The sequence below is a fragment of the Scyliorhinus torazame genome, unplaced genomic scaffold (genome assembly GCF_047496885.1).
Source record: "Scyliorhinus torazame isolate Kashiwa2021f unplaced genomic scaffold, sScyTor2.1 scaffold_1616, whole genome shotgun sequence".
NCBI lineage: Eukaryota > Metazoa > Chordata > Chondrichthyes > Carcharhiniformes > Scyliorhinidae > Scyliorhinus > Scyliorhinus torazame.
In genome coordinates, this window is record NW_027309343.1 from 1 (window position 1) to 17,529 (window position 17,529).

A 17,529-nucleotide genomic window follows, 5' to 3' on the forward strand; every position below is an offset into this window, starting at 1 on the left:
GTCCCTGGAAACAGTCCGTAGAGCACAGAGTCCTGTGTCACAGATCTGTTTGGGATAAACCTTGACAAATACCACTGCATCTCTCTCCAGACCTTCTTTGCAAAGGCACATTCCACAAGGAGGTGTGTGACCGTCTCATTTCCCCCACAGCCACTCCGAGGGCAGCGTGCATTGGTGCAGAGCCTTCGGGTGTGCATGAAGAATCTGACAGGGAGGGCCCTTCTCACCACCAGCCAAGCTAGGTCTTGGTGCTTGTTTGAAAGTTCTGGTGATGAGGCGTTCTGCCAGATGACTCTGGCAGTCTGCTCAGGGAACCATCCAACGTCCTCCACGGTCTCCTTTTCCCTGAGGGCCTCGAGGACATTACGTGCTGACCACTGCTTCATTGCCTTGTGGTCAAAGGTGTTTTCCTTCAAAAACTTTTCCACAAAGGACAGGTGGTACGGTACGGTCCAACTACTTGGAGCGTTCCGCGGCAATGAGGCCAGGCCCATCCTTCGCAACACCGGGGACAGGTAGAACCTCAGTATGTAGTGACACTTGGTGTTTGCATACTGGGGGTCCACGCACAGCTTGATGCAGCTGGACACAAAGGTGGCCAACAGGATGAGGGAGGCGTTGGGTACGTTCCGCCCTCCCTTCTCCACAGGTTTGTACATGGTGTCCCTTCGGACACGGTCCATCTTGGATCGCCAGATAAATTTGAAGATGGCCCGGGTGACTGCTGTGGCGTAGGGTCGGGTTATGGGCCAGACCTGCGCCACGTACAGTAGCACCGAGAGTACCTCACACCTGATGACCAGGGTTTTGCCCGCAATGGAGAGGGAGCGTTGCTCCCGCCAGCCCAGTTTCTGTCTTACCTTTCCTATGCGCTCCTCCCAGTTTTTGGTGCACGCCCCAGCAGCTCCGAACCATATCCCCAGCACCTTCAGGTAATCTGACCTGACAGTGAAGGGGACAAAGGACCGGTCGGCCCAGTTCCCAAAGAACATGGCCTCGCTCTTGCCCCGGTTTACCTTGGCTCCAGAGGCCAGTTCAAACTGGTCGCAGGTGGTTAAGAGCCTGCGTACAGACGCAGGATCCGAGCAGAAGACGGCAACGTCGTCCATGTACAGGGAGGCCTTGACTTGCATGCCTCCACTGCCTGGGATCGTCACTCCTCTTATACCCGGATCCCTCCTGATGGACTCGGCAAAAGGTTCTATGCAGCACACAAAAAGGGCAGAGGAGAGAGGGCAGCCCTGCCTGACTCCAGATCTGATCTGGAACTTTTCTGATTCCCACCCATTGATTGAGACTGCGCTATAGATGTTTGTGTAGAGCAGTTTGATCCAATTGCGAATTCCCTCCCCAAACCCCATTTTGGAGAGCACATCCATCATGTAGGTGTGCGATATTCTGTCAAAAGCCTTCTCCTGGTCAAGGCTGATGAGGCAAGTGTCCACCCCCCTGTCCTGCACGTAGGCGATCGTATCCCTGAGTAGCGCGAGGCTATCAGAGATCTTCCTGCCGGGTACAGCACAGGTCTGGTCAGGGTGGATCACCGACTCCAGAGCAGACCTGACCCGATTGGCGATGACCTTTGCTAGAATTTTGTAGTCCACATTCAACAGTGAAATGGGTCGCCAATTTCGAATTTCTTCCCTTTCCCCCTTCTGTTTGTAGATGAGGGTGATGATGCCTTTCCTCATGGACTCTGACATGCTGCCTTCCAGAAGCATACTCTCGTACACTTCCAGCAGGTCTGGGCCCATCCAGTCCCACAGAGCCGAATACAACTCAACCGGTAAGCCGTCGCTTCCGGGAGTTTTACTCGTCTCGAAGGACTTGGCGGCCTTTGTCAGCTCGTCCAGAGTTAGTGGTTTGTCCAGGTTTTCCAGCTCGCTGTCGCCTATGACCTCCGTGATAGTCGACAGGAAGGTCTGGGAAACAGTGCTATCTGTTGGCTTCAGGTCATACAGTCCGGCATAAAAGGATTGGCTGATCCTCAGGATGTCAGACTGCGATGACTTTTCAGAGCCATCTTCTTCCTTCAGGCTGCTGATCACAGAGGTGTCTCTGTGCACCTTTTGGAAGAAGAAGCGTGAGCACTTTTCGTCCTGCTCCACGGAGCGGACTCTGGAACGGAAGATAACCTTGGAGGCCTCCGAGGTGTAGAGCGAGGCTTGCTGGCTCTTCACCTCTTGGAGATCCTCCTTGACATCCACCCCCATCGACTGCAGCTGGAGCAAATTTTGCATACTTTTCTGGAGCCTGGACATGACCCCTCGTCTCTCTCTCACCTTTTGAACGCCCTTGAGGATGAAAAACCTCTTGATATTCCCCTTGATTGCTTCCCACCAGAGATGTGGGGCCTCAAAGAGGGGTTTCACGGTTCTCCAACCTTTGTAATCCCTCCTGAGTTCCTCGATGTTCTCAGGGGTCAGCAGTTTTACATTTAGCTTCCACGTCCCCCTGCCTACCCCCTGGTCTTCCTGCAGGTGGCAGTCGGCTAGTAGGAGGCAGTGGTCAGAGAAGAACACCGGCGTTACGTCGGTGGACCTGACCGTGAAAGCTCGGGACACAAAAAAGAAGTCTATCCTGGAGCGGACGGACCCGTCTGGCCGTGACCATGTGTATCTACGCTGCGCGCCGTCTGCAGGGTTGCTGCAGACGTCGAGCAGCTTGGCGTCTTTTACCGTTTCCATCAGGAGTCTGGACGTAGCGTCTAGTTTGCTGTCGGCTTTGCTGGATCGTCCAGCCGCATCGATGATGCAGTTGAAGTCACCACCCAGGATGACCGGCTTGGAGGTGGCCAACAGCAGTGGGAGTTGCTGAAGAACTGCCAGCCGCTCACTTTTTACGGCCGGGGCGTACACATTAATAAGTCTGAGAGGGGTGTTTTTGTATTTCACGTCTGCTACGAGGAGGCGCCCGCCCACCACCTCCTTAACGTCGGAGATGGTGAAGTTGCCTCCCCGCAGCAGAATACCCAGGCCGGAGGAGCGGCAGTCGTTTCCTCCTGACCAGATGGATGGCCCGTGGGACCACCAGCTCGACCAGCGCCTGTAGTTGCTGAGGTGCGGAATTCCGCACTCCTGCAGGAACAGTAGGTCAGCTTTTACATTTGCCAAATAGTTGAGTGTGGCTACACACCGCGAAGTATCTTTGATGCTTCGCACATTTATGGATGCAATTTTTAAACCCATTATAAAAAAGATAGATTTACCAGTCTCAAGAGTCCAGAGTCTATACAGTTGGCTGTTCCAGCTGTTCGATGTTCCCCAGCATGCCGGTGGTGCTCGCAAACTTTAGCACAGTTGCAGGGCTGAGAAAGCTGTTCTGGTCCGTACTGGCCCCGTGATTTTGATGCAGATGCATTGGGGGGGTGGTGTAGCCCTGGGGTTCGTCGTGGCAGTCAGTAGGTGTTGGGGTTGCAGGCCGGTCTTCACCTGGGTTGTTGCTGCTCGTTGCTATCGGGGGTTGGTCTGTGACCTTGTTTCCTTCCCGGTCGGTGGTCTGGGGGGTCTGGGCCTTCCGTTCCACGTTGGTGCTTTGCCTCTTTATTTGAGGCCGATTCTTGTCCTGTTTTCCCTCATCGGATGAGGTGTCGGCGCTAAGTGCGCCGGCTGAGAGGTGTCGCTTTTTGCCACTACCCCTCGGGGGGTTCTTCAGTTTGTTTTTTTGTTTCCGCTTTCGTTTGTCCCTGTTCACTGTTTCCCAGGGCTCTTTATTCTTTGTCCCATCCTCTTCCTCTTCCATTGAGTGTTCCTCATCAGATGGGGCTGGGGTTGGGTTGTCAGGAGGTGCTGGGGCCTCTTCTTTTTGTTGGGGGCCCTTTTGTTGCTTTTCCTCATTCTGAGCCGTGGTGTCTTTTTCGGTGGAGGGTGTATGCACCTCCTCTCTGGTCGCCTTTTTAACTCCGCTGCTGATGATTTGAGCGTATGTCGCCCCGCGTTTCGGGCAGGCCCTGTAAAGATGGCCGGCCTCCCCACACAGGTTGCAGCACTTGTCTTCTTTGCAGTCCTTAGTCATGTGTCCCTCCTGCCTGCAGTTCTTGCAGAAGGTCACACTGCAGTTTGCGGCAACATGCCCCGTTTTGCCACATGCGTGGCATACTCGTGGCTGTCCCACGTAGTAGAGGTAGCCACGATTTACTCCAATAGCGAAATTGGAGGGGGGATGCAGGATGGCTCCGTTGCTGTCCGTTCTTAGGGTCACCTTGACCTGGTGCTCACTTGTCCAGATGCCGAAGGTGTCTTTCACTTGCACGCTGTCACTTTTCAGCTCAGCGTACCTGGCGAGGAACGTGAGCACATCAGATACAGGGACGTGGGGGTTGTACGTGTGCAGTGTAACAACCCGATTTCGCTGTGCCGGTAGCGTAAACAGAGGTTCCGCAGTCAGGATCGACAAGGGACTCTGGTTACCTTTCTCCTTGAAGACGTTCAAGAATTTGATGCACGCTGCGACGCTCTTGAAGGTGACATCAAAGAAGCCATTCTTGGGGAAGTTTTGCAAGCAGAAGATCTCTGTTGCTTTAAACCCACAGCACTCGAGCAGCACCTTCTTCACGAAGTGTTTCCGGTCCAAAGGTGACTCTCCATCCGTTTTCTTCACTGTGACTCGGACAGTGTTTCGCACGCCCCAGCCTGGTGGTCGGGATGCAGCTGCATCCATAGCTCGTACGTTGGGTGTGAAACTGTATCGGCGTTAGGCCTAAACCCGAGGTTTAGGCCAGCATGTAGATCCACCAATAGCAGCCAAGCTCCAAACGTTTCCTCTTTGACGACTTCAATCCCTCCGAGTTCTCCAATCCACGATCGACATCGAAATCCTCAGCTTCTCTCAATCAAATGAGACTACACTTGATCTTAGCCAAAAGGCCGAGAAGCGATTGATGCAAGCTGCGAGACTGTTGAAAGTGATGTCAAAATGTGGATTGTTGGGGAAGTGTTGCATCAAAATATCCATTGTTGGGGAAGTGTTGCATCAAAATATCCATTGTTGGGGAAGCGTTGCATCAAAATATCCATTGTTGGGGAAGTGTTGCATCAAAATATCCATTGTTGGGGAAGCGTTGCATCAAAATATCCATTGTTGGGGAAGCGTTGCATCAAAATATCCATTGTTGGGGAAGCGTTGCATCAAAATATCCATTGTTGGGGAAGCGTTGCATCAAAATATCCATTGTTGGGGAAGCGTTGCATCAAAATATCCATTGTTGGGGAAGCGTTGCATCAAAATATCCATTGTTGGGGAAGCGTTGCATGAAAATATCCATTGTTGGGGAAGCGTTGCATCAAAATATCCATTGTTGGGGAAGCGTTGCATCAAAATATCCATTGTTGGGGAAGTGTTGCAAGCAGAAGCATCTGTTGGTTGAAAGCCGCAGCACTGGGGCAGCACCGGCTTCAGGAAGAAATAGTGATGCACAGCAGGCGAGTGGTTGCAAAGTGTTGTAAGCAGATTGTCCATATTGGAGAATGAAGAGAAAAGGCATGAAGTAGAGAAGTGCATGTACATGCTTGAGCTGTTTTTTGACTTTGAAATTCCCCATAAAGGGGGTGTGTGCACCGTTCCCGGAGGTACTGCAATACCAGGTCGATGCGTGGAGTGGACGGAGCAAGCCCCTATTCCATCTCCCTGCTCCAAAAATCAATTTAATATATGGTCCCCAGATAAGGGACGTATCAGATATTAAACTGATAAGAACAGATTTTTTTTTTATTCAAAAAAATATACTTTATTCATAAAAATTTATCATGAGCATTACAGAAACATTTCAAATTGTCTTGACTGTACATTTCCGGCAGGGTTACATGTTGCCTTGACTTTCTTTCATTCAATTTTGATATTGTCATACACATATCACTCTTTACATTACAATTCCTTCTTAAATATTTACATTGTCATGTTTGTTTTATACATTGGAGTGTTGGTTGCCCAGACCGAGGGGCTTTACACTGTTACGCGCCCCTCGGTGTACATTTGCTGGAAAGACTTTACACAGTGGTCTTTCCCCATTGCGCCTTGGCGGCAGCTGCCCCAAGCTTGAGTGCGTCCCTCAGCACGTAGTCCTGGACCTTGGAATGTGCCAGTCTGCAACACTCGGTCGAGGACAATTCTTTGCACTGGAAGATCAGCAAGTTTCGGGCAGACCAAAGAGCGTCTTTTACCGAGTTGATGACCTTCCAGCAGCAGTTGATATTTGTCTCGGTGTGTGTCCCTGGAAACAGTCCGTAGAGCACAGAGTCCTGTGTCACAGATCTGTTTGGGATAAACCTTGACAAATACCACTGCATCTCTCTCCAGACCTTCTTTGCAAAGGCACATTCCACAAGGAGGTGTGTGACCGTCTCATTTCCCCCACAGCCACTCCGAGGGCAGCGTGCATTGGTGCAGAGCCTTCGGGTGTGCATGAAGAATCTGACAGGGAGGGCCCTTCTCACCACCAGCCAAGCTAGGTCTTGGTGCTTGTTTGAAAGTTCTGGTGATGAGGCGTTCTGCCAGATGACTCTGGCAGTCTGCTCAGGGAACCATCCAACGTCCTCCACGGTCTCCTTTTCCCTGAGGGCCTCGAGGACATTACGTGCTGACCACTGCTTCATTGCCTTGTGGTCAAAGGTGTTTTCCTTCAAAAACTTTTCCACAAAGGACAGGTGGTACGGTACGGTCCAACTACTTGGAGCGTTCCGCGGCAATGAGGCCAGGCCCATCCTTCGCAACACCGGGGACAGGTAGAACCTCAGTATGTAGTGACACTTGGTGTTTGCATACTGGGGGTCCACGCACAGCTTGATGCAGCTGGACACAAAGGTGGCCAACAGGATGAGGGAGGCGTTGGGTACGTTCCGCCCTCCCTTCTCCACAGGTTTGTACATGGTGTCCCTTCGGACACGGTCCATCTTGGATCGCCAGATAAATTTGAAGATGGCCCGGGTGACTGCTGTGGCGTAGGGTCGGGTTATGGGCCAGACCTGCGCCACGTACAGTAGCACCGAGAGTACCTCACACCTGATGACCAGGGTTTTGCCCGCAATGGAGAGGGAGCGTTGCTCCCACCAGCCCAGTTTCTGTCTTACCTTTCCTATGCGCTCCTCCCAGTTTTTGGTGCACGCCCCAGCAGCTCCGAACCATATCCCCAGCACCTTCAGATAATCTGACCTGACAGTGAAGGGGACAAAGGACCGGTCGGCCCAGTTCCCAAAGAACATGGCCTCGCTCTTGCCCCGGTTTACCTTGGCTCCAGAGGCCAGTTCAAACTGGTCGCAGGTGGTTAAGAGCCTGCGTACAGACGCAGGATCCGAGCAGAAGACGGCAACGTCGTCCATGTACAGGGAGGCCTTGACTTGCATGCCTCCACTGCCTGGGATCGTCACTCCTCTTATACCCGGATCCCTCCTGATGGACTCGGCAAAAGGTTCTATGCAGCACACAAAAAGGGCAGAGGAGAGAGGGCAGCCCTGCCTGACTCCAGATCTGATCTGGAACTTTTCTGATTCCCACCCATTGATTGAGACTGCGCTATAGATGTTTGTGTCGAGCAGTTTGATCCAATTGCGAATTCCCTCCCCAAACCCCATTTTGGAGAGCACATCCATCATGTAGGTGTGCGATATTCTGTCAAAAGCCTTCTCCTGGTCAAGGCTGATGAGGCAAGTGTCCACCCCCCTGTCCTGCACGTAGGCGATCGTATCCCTGAGTAGCGCGAGGCTATCAGAGATCTTCCTGCCGGGTACAGCACAGGTCTGGTCAGGGTGGATCACCGACTCCAGAGCAGACCTGACCCGATTGGCGATGACCTTTGCTAGAATTTTGTAGTCCACATTCAACAGTGAAATGGGTCGCCAATTTCGAATTTCTTCCCTTTCCCCCTTCTGTTTGTAGATGAGGGTGATGATGCCTTTCCTCATGGACTCTGACATGCTGCCTTCCAGAAGCATACTCTCGTACACTTCCAGCAGGTCTGGGCCCATCCAGTCCCACAGAGCCGAATACAACTCAACCGGTAAGCCGTCGCTTCCGGGAGTTTTACTCGTCTCGAAGGACTTGGCGGCCTTTGTCAGCTCGTCCAGAGTTAGTGGTTTGTCCAGGTTTTCCAGCTCGCTGTCGCCTATGACCTCCGTGATAGTCGACAGGAAGGTCTGGGAAACAGTGCTATCTGTTGGCTTCAGGTCATACAGTCCGGCATAAAAGGATTGGCTGATCCTCAGGATGTCAGACTGCGATGACTTTTCAGAGCCATCTTCTTCCTTCAGGCTGCTGATCACAGAGGTGTCTCTGTGCACCTTTTGGAAGAAGAAGCGTGAGCACTTTTCGTCCTGCTCCACGGAGCGGACTCTGGAACGGAAGATAACCTTGGAGGCCTCCGAGGTGTAGAGCGAGGCTTGCTGGCTCTTCACCTCTTGGAGATCCTCCTTGACATCCACCCCCATCGACTGCAGCTGGAGCAAATTTTGCATACTTTTCTGGAGCCTGGACATGACCCCTCGTCTCTCTCTCACCTTTTGAACGCCCTTGAGGATGAAAAACCTCTTGATATTCCCCTTGATTGCTTCCCACCAGAGATGTGGGGCCTCAAAGAGGGGTTTCACGGTTCTCCAACCTTTGTAATCCCTCCTGAGTTCCTCGATGTTCTCAGGGGTCAGCAGTTTTACATTTAGCTTCCACGTCCCCCTGCCTACCCCCTGGTCTTCCTGCAGGTGGCAGTCGGCCAGTACGAGGCAGTGGTCAGAGAAGAACACCGGCCTTACGTCGGTGGACCTGACCGTGAAAGCTCGGGACACAAAGAAGAAGTCTATCCTGGAGCGGACGGACCCGTCTGGCCGTGACCATGTGTATCTACGCTGCGCGCCGTCTGCAGGGTTGCTGCAGACGTCGAGCAGCTTGGCGTCTTTTACCGTTTCCATCAGGAGTCTGGACGTAGCGTCTAGTTTGCTGTCGGCTTTGCTGGATCGTCCAGCCGCATCGATGATGCAGTTGAAGTCACCACCCAGGATGACCGGCTTGGAGGTGGCCAACAGCAGTGGGAGTTGCTGAAGAACTGCCAGCCGCTCACTTTTTACGGCCGGGGCGTACACATTAATAAGTCTGAGAGGGGTGTTTTTGTATTTCACGTCTGCTACGAGGAGGCGCCCGCCCACCACCTCCTTAACGTCGGAGATGGTGAAGTTGCCTCCCCGCAGCAGAATACCCAGGCCGGAGGAGCGGCAGTCGTTTCCTCCTGACCAGATGGATGGCCCGTGGGACCACCAGCTCGACCAGCGCCTGTAGTTGCTGAGGTGCGGAATTCCGCACTCCTGCAGGAACAGTAGGTCAGCTTTTACATTTGCCAAATGGTTGAGTGTGGCTACACACCGCGAAGTATCTTTGATGCTTCGCACATTTATGGATGCAATTTTTAAACCCATTATAAAAAGATAGATTTACCAGTCTCAAGAGTCCAGAGTCTATACAGTTGGCTGTTCCAGCTGTTGAATGTTCCCCAGCATGCCGGTGGTGCTCGCAAACTTTAGCACAGTTGCAGGGCTGAGAAAACTGTTCTGGTCCGTACTGGCCCCGTGATTTTGATGCAGATGCATTGGGGGGGTGGTGTAGCCCTGGGGTTCGTCGTGGCAGTCAGTAGGTGTTGGGGTTGCAGGCCGGTCTTCACCTGGGTTGTTGCTGCTCGTTGCTAGCGGGGGTTGGTCTGTGACCTTGTTTTCTTCCCGGTCGGTGGTCTGGGGGGTCTGTGCCTTCCGTTCCACGTTGGTGCTTTGCCTCTTTATCTGAGGCCGATTCTTGTCCTGTTTTCCCTCATCGGATGAGGTGTCGGCACTAAGTGCGCCGGCTGAGAGGTGTCGCTTTTTGCCACTACCCCTCAGGGGGTTCTTCAGTTTGTTTTTTTGTTTCCTCTTACGTTTGTCCCTGTTCACGGTTTCCCAGGGCTCTTTATTCTTTGTCCCATCCTCTTCCTCTTCCATTGAGTGTTCCTCATCAGATGGGGCTGGGGCTGGGTTGTCAGGAGGTGCTGGGGCCTCCTCTTTTTGTTGGGGGCCCTTTTGTTGCTTTTCCTCATTCTGAGCCGTGGTGTCTTTTTCGGTGGAGGGTGTATGCACCTCCTCTCTGGTCGCCTTTTTAACTCCGCTGCTGATGATTTCAGCGTATGTTGCCCCGCGTTTCGGGCAGGCCCTGTAAAGATGGCCGGCCTCCCCACACAGGTTGCAGCACTTGTCTTCTTTGCAGTCCTTAGTCATGTGTCCCTCCTGCCTGCAGTTCTTGCAGAAGGTCACACTGCAGTTTGCGGCAACATGCCCCGTTTTGCCACAGGTGTGGCATACACGTGGCTGTCCCACGTAGTAGAGGTAGCCACGATTTACTCCAATAGCGAAATTGGAGGGGGGATGCAGGATGGCTCCGTTGCTGTCCGTTCTTAGGGTCACCTTGACCTGGTGCTCACTCTTTAGTGGATAGTCAGAGGCTTTTCCCCAGGGTAGAGGGGTCAATTACTAGGGGGCATAGGTTTAAGGTGAGAGGGGCAAGGTTTAGAGTAGATGTACGAGGCAAGTTTTTTACGCAGAGGGTAGTGGGTGCCTGGAACTCGCTACCGGAGGAGGTAGTGGAAGCAGGGACGATAGGGACATTTAAGGGGCATCTTGACAAATATATGAATAGGATGGGAATAGAAGGATACGGACCCAGGAAGTGTAGAAGATTGTAGTTTAGCCGGGCAGTATGGTCGGCGCGGGCTTGGAGGGCCGAAGGGCCTGTTCCTGTGCTGTACATTTCTTTGTTCTTTGTTCTTTCTTTGTTCTTTGTCCAGATGCCGAAGGTGTCTTTCACTTGCACGCTGTCACTTTTCAGCTCAGCGTACCTGGCGAGGAACGTGAGCACATCAGATACAGGGACGTGGGGGTTGTACGTGTGCAGTGTAACAACCCGATTTCGCTGTGCCGGTAGCGTAAACAGAGGTTCCGCAGTCAGGATCGACAAGGGACTCTGGTTACCTTTTTCCTTGAAGACGTTCAAGAATTTGATGCACGCTGCGACGCTCTTGAAGGTGACATCAAAGAAACCATTCTTGGGGAAGTTTTGCAAGCAGAAGATCTCTGTTGCTTTAAACCCACAGCACTCGAGCAGCACCTTCTTCACGAAGTGTTTCCGGTCCAAAGGTGACTCTCCATCCGTTTTCTTCACTGTGACTCGGACAGTGTTTCGCACGCCCCAGCCTGGTGGTCGGGATGCAGCTGCATCCATAGCTCGTACGTTGGGTGTGAAACTGTATCGGCGTTAGGCCTAAACCCGAGGTTTAGGCCAGCATGTAGATCCACCAATAGCAGCCAAGCTCCAAACGTTTCTTCTTTGGCGACTTCAATCCCTCCGAGTTCTCCAATCCACGATCGTCATCGAAATCCTCAGCTTCCCTCAATCAAATGAGACTACACTTGATCTTAGCCAAAAGGCCGAGAAGCGATTGATGCAAGCTGCGAGACTGTTGAAAGTGATGTCAAAATGTGGATTGTTGGGGAAGTGTTGCATCAAAATATCCATTGTTGGGGAAGTGTTGCATCAAAATATCCATTGTTGGGGAAGTGTTGCATCAAAATATCCATTGTTGGGGAAGTGTTGCATCAAAATATCCATTGTTGGGGAAGCGTTGCATCAAAATATCCATTGTTGGGGAAGCGTTGCATCAAAATATCCATTGTTGGGGAAGCGTTGCATCAAAATATCCATTGTTGGGGAAGTGTTGCATCAAAATATCCATTGTTGGGGAAGCGTTGCATCAAAATATCCATTGTTGGGGAAGCGTTGCATCAAAATATCCATTGTTGGGGAAGCGTTGCATCAAAATATCCATTGTTGGGGAAGCGTTGCATCAAAATATCCATTGTTGGGGAAGTGTTGCAAGCAGAAGCATCTGTTGGTTGAAAGCCGCAGCACTGGGGCAGCACCGGCTTCAGGAATAAATAGTGATGCACAGCAGGCGAGTGGTTGCAAAGTGTTGTAAGCAGATTGTCCATATTGGAGAATGAAGAGAAAAGGCATGAAGTAGAGAAGTGCATGTACATGCTTGAGCTGTTTTTTGACTTTGAAATTCCCCATAAAGGGGGTGTGTGCACCGTTCCCGGAGGTACTGCAATACCAGGTCGATGCGTGGAGTGGACGGAGCAAGCCCCTATTCCATCTCCCTGCTCCAAAAATCAATTTAATATATGGTCCCCAGATAAGGGACGTATCAGATATTAAACTGATAAGAACAGATACTACACTTGATCTTAGCCAAAAGGCCGAGAAGCGATGCCCAATACTCTTGAATTGGCGAAGTGCCGTATGCCTTCCTTCGTTTACAGCAGGCTGACAGCATTCAAAGACTTTTCGATGTAAGCATTGAAACTTTCACTCTTGTCATATTGCTCCTGGCCTTTCTCATTGGAACAGGAGATTCCTATTGACAGAACTTGCCTCTTTTCCCCCTTTTCAGTCAGACAGCATGACAGTTATGTAGATGAACAGTACGCCACCAATCGGATGGGAGCGGGTGACTCTCCCAATCAGATCGGAGAGGATGGTGCCTAACCTCGTACGTCACTGTTACAGGCTGCTGCTGCGGAACAAACTTTTGAAAACACTTGCACGTCTTGCCAGTGAGAATACAGCAGCAGCAACCAACTCGCCTGGTGCCACACGCCCCGTAGCCCTGCAAATGAAATGAAAATCGCTTATTGTCACGAGTAGGCTTCAATGAAGTTACTGTGAAAAGCCCCTAGTCGCCACATTCCGGCGCTTGTTCGGGGAGGCTGGTACGGGAATTGAACCGTGCTGCTGGCCTGCCTTGGTCTGCTTTAAAAGCCAGCGATTTAGCCCAGTGTGCTAAACCAGCCCCTTGTTTTCCCTTCAGATAATTATCCCATTGTCTTTAGAAAGGCAGGCTTGAACCTGCCCGCTGCACACTCAGGCAGTGCATTGCAGAGTCTAACCACTCGGGCTGGGCAACAAGATTTCTCATCGCGTCCAGAGGCCGTATCATGAAAGGAATTCTGCTAGCCTGCGAACGGCAGTCTTTGTTCAAAGCTGCTGCAGCAGACAAACTGACTGCTGGCTCAATTGTGTTAGGTCAGCTGGACTGTTTTTGTGATGCAAGGTGGCTTACACTCCAGAATCTTTGAGGTGCCTGAAAAAATATTTTCATTCGATTTTTAACATAATCGCGCAGATAGGTATAAATGGGTACGATATAATTGGGATTACGGAGACATGGCTGCAGGGTGACCAGGGTATTCGGTATTTAGGAAGGACAGGCATAAAAGAAAAGGTGGTGGTGTGGCACTGCTGGTTAAAGAGGAAATTAACACAATAATGAGAAAGGATATTAGCTCTGACAATGTGCAGTCTGTATGGGTGGAGTTCAGAAATACCAAGGGGCAAAAAACAGAAGAGAAAATGCTGGAAAATCTCAGCAAGTCTGGCAGCATCTGCAGGGAGAGAAAAGAGTAAACGCCCCGCGTCCAAACAAAGAGCTTTGACAAAGGGTCACCTGGACCAGAAACGTCAGCTCCCCCTGCCCCTGAAGGCGTTTTAAGGAAAAAGGCAACCAGGGCCCCTGTCTATCCTGACTGCGGAGCCTCTGTTCACGCTACCGTCGCAGCGAAACCGGGTTGTTACACTGCACATGTACAACCCCCAAATCCCCGTGTCTGATGCGCTCACGTTCCTCGCCAGGTGCGTCGAGCTGAAAGGACTGAAGGACACCTTTGGCAAGGACATCTGGACAAGGACAAGTGAACACCAGGTCAAGGTGACCTTGAGAACGGAACCATCCTGCAACCCCCCTCCAGTTTCGCCATTGGAGGAAGCCGCAGCTACCTTTATTATGCGGGGCACCCACGAGTGTGTCGCACCGGTGCCAAAATGGGACATGCTGCTGCCAACTGCAGCGTCACCTTCTGCAAAAACTGCAGGCAGGAGGGACACATGACAAAGGACTACAACGTTGAGTCAGAATTCAGGAGGGAGATCGAGAACCTAGTGGAGTGGGGCAGCACAGTGGTTGGTGCGGTTGCTTCGCAGCTCCAACGTTAGGAGATAGGTACATACATTGTTCATTCTTATGTCACTGTCTTTTTTTTAAATTACTTTATCAGAGTTACAAAGCCAGAGCTCAGAGTGTGGACAGGGGGCAAACGCCTAATCCAGCTCCTTGCCTGCTCCAAAACAACAGTTCAAATTGAATCCAAATCATGGTCCCCACAAGAGGGACGTACCAGATCCAGGCATTACACCTGACCTCACGCTCATCTTAGAAGGAGCACTCCAGCTTTAGAATAATGGGTTATACTTTGAGGTATCTGTGCAATTCGGATACTTCAACCAGCTCTTTAATTAAAGTTTATCCAGGTGGCTTTATTTATGAGGAGAACAAAGTAGAACACCGATATAATGCAACACTTTATTAAATATAGTTAACCCATACATTACCCACTTTACTTACAAGAAACACCCAGGATTCGACTATCCTTCCCGTAAAGGTCATTTGGTAAGCTGCAGATCTGATCCTGGAGTCCCTCTGGTTCCACTTTGTAAAGGTGATTCTCGCTGGCTGTTCCTTGCTGGTTTCCTTCCTTCAAGTCTGGTCAAGGTCACCTCACACAAGCTTCCAGTCTTAGCTTCCAGTTTTTTCCTTCCCTGTCTGGCAAATACCTATCTTTTTATCCTTGTTGCATTGTCAAACTGCCCTTGGCTTTCGGCCAATGGAGTCTCAGGAGGCAGGGTCTCAGTGCCCAACGTTCTGGTTGATGACCTGTTGACAGGGTACCTGAGCCTGCCTTGGGAGGAGTGACGATTGCTTGATGGGAACTGTGGACAATAGGCCAATGCATCTTAAGTGGGAGTGACTATCCGTTAATGTGATAACAGGAACTGTGAACAATAGGCCAATGCATCTTAAGTAGGAACAACGATCGCTTGATGGATATCGTGAACTGTGGACAATAGACCAGTGAATCCCAAGTAGCAAGGATAATTACTTGATGGGTTATTCAAGAGCTGCTTCAGACAGACTTGAGTTTTGTACATTCGGATTCTGCCTTCTGCAGACTGTGGTTTTTAAACTGCTCAATTCTTTAATTTAAGATATCCAATTTAAATCGGCCTTAAAACTCGGCCCTGATTATTACTACAACTTTTAGTATTGACACTATCCTTTCAAATACAAACATTGAAAAAAAAATTGCGAAAGTTCCCAAAGAGTTTCAATGAATCTGCTGCTCCATTATGAATACTTTTGAACTTGGCTTCACACCAGATAGCCAATATCCTGCAAAAGGCATGACCAAAGGATTATGCTGGAGATAATGCCACACCATTTAGCTTTTGCATGTCTGCAACCTAAGTGGCCTTACTCTTAAATCACAATATGGGTTTTGCGCTGATAAAAGTAATCCGAAACACTTAACAGAACTAGAAAATCTGAGAGAGAATTTGGGAGAAATTAAATCCAAATTACATGTAACTTGTGAAATAGCATTCACGGCTGATGCCAAATACGTACTGCAGAAAGATAGCACCTATAGTTTCCATAAGACCATAAGACATAGGAGCGGAAGTAAGGCCATTCGGCCCATCGACTCCACTCCGCCATTCAATCATGGCTGATTTCAACTCCATTTACCCGCTCTCTCTCCATAGCCCTTAATTCCTCGAGAAATCAAGAATTTATCAACTTCTGTCTTAAAGACACTCAACGTCCCGGCCTCCACCGCCCTCTGTGGCAATGAATTCCACAGACCCACCACTCTCTGGCTGAAGAAATTTCTCCTCATCTCTGTTCTAAAGTGACTCCCTTTTATTCTAAGTCCCCGGGTCCTAGTCTCCCCTGCTAATGGAAACAACTTCCCTACATCCACCCTATCTAAGCCATTCATTATCTTGTAAGTTTCTATTAGATCTCCCCTCAACCTCCTAAACTCCAATGAATATAATCCCAGGATCCTCAGACGTTCATCGTATGTTAGGCCTACCATTCCTGGGATCATCCGTGTGAATCTCCGCTGGACCCGCTCCAGTGCCAGTATGTCCTTCCTGAGGTGTGGGGCCCAAAATTGCTCACCGTATTCTAAATGGGGCCGAACTAATGCTTTATAAAGCTTCAGAAGTACATCCCTGCTTTTATATTCCAAGCCTCTTGAGATGAATGACAACATTGCATTTGCTTTCTTAATTACGGACTCAACCTGCAAGTTTACCTTTAGAGAATCCTGGACTAGGACTCCCAAGTCCCTTTGCACTTCAGCATTATGAATTTTGTCACCGTTTAGAAAATAGTCCATGCCTCTATTCTTTTTTCCAAAGTGCAAGACCTCGCACTTGCCCACGTTGAATTTCATCAGCCATTTCTTGGACCACTCTCCTAAACTGTCTAAATCTTTCTGCAGCCTCCCCACCTCCTCCATACTACCTGCCCCTCCACCTATCTTTGTATCATCGGCAAACTTAGCCAGAATGCCCCCAGTCCCGTCATCTAGATCGTTAATATATAAAGAGAACAGCTGTGGCCCCAACACTGAACCCTGCGGGACACCACTCGTCACCTGTTGCCATTCCGAAAAAGAACCTTTTATCCCAACTCTCTGCCTTCTGCCTGACAGCCAATCGTCAATCCATGTTAGTACCTTGCCTCGAATACCATGGGCCCTTATTTTACTCAGCAGTCTCCCGTGAGGCACCTTATCAAAGGCCTTTTGGAAGTCAAGATAGATAACATCCATTGGCTCTCCTTGGTCTAACCTATTTGTTATCTCTTCAAAAGAACTCTAACAGGTTTGTCAGGCACGACCTCCCCTTACTAAATCCATGCTGACTTGTCCTAATCTGACCCTGCACTTCCAAGAATTTAGAAATCTCATCCTTAACAATGGATTCTAGAATCTTGCCAACAACCGAGGTTAGGCTAATTGGCCTATAATTTTCCATCTTTTTCCTTGTTCCCTTCTTGAACAGGGGGGTTACAACAGCGATTTTCCAATCCTCTGGGACTTTCCGGGACTCCAGTGACTTTTGAAAGATCATAACTAACGCCTCCACTATTTCTTCAGCTATCTCCTTTAGAACTCTAGGATGGAGTCCATCTGGGCCCAGAGATTTATCAATTTTTAGACCTCTTAGTTTCTCTAGCACTTTCTCCTTTGTGATGGCTACCCTATTCAACTCTGCCCCCTGACTCTCCGGAATTGGTGGGATATTACTCATGTCTTCTACTGTGAAGACTGACGCAAAGTACTTATTTAGTTCCTCAGCTATTTCCTTGACTCCCATCGCAAAATTACCAGCGTCATTTTGGAGCGGCCCAATGTCAACTTTTGCCTCCCGTTTGTTTTTAATGTATTTAAAGAAACTTTTACTATCATCCCTAATGTTACTGGCTAGCCTACCTTCATATTTGATCCTCTCTTTCCTTATTTCTCTCTTTGTTATCCTCAGTTTGTTTTTGTAGCCTTCCCAATCTTCTGACTTCCCACTACTCTTTGCCACATTATAGGCTTTCTCTTTTGCTTTGATGCATTCCCTAAC

General features: G+C 50.0%; 1 non-coding gene and 1 pseudogene across 1 annotated transcript; both read right to left on the bottom strand.

The window, feature by feature from the left end:
• Positions 1-5,545: 5,545 nt before the first annotated feature.
• Positions 5,546-5,722, bottom strand: LOC140407583 (U2 spliceosomal RNA; annotated as a pseudogene).
• A 6,350-nt stretch (positions 5,723-12,072) lies between these two features.
• LOC140407582 (U2 spliceosomal RNA) lies at positions 12,073-12,263 on the bottom strand. Its single transcript, XR_011939707.1, has one exon. It is a non-coding gene; the product is annotated as a U2 spliceosomal RNA (small nuclear RNA).
• Between the last annotated feature and the right edge of the window lie 5,266 nt (positions 12,264-17,529).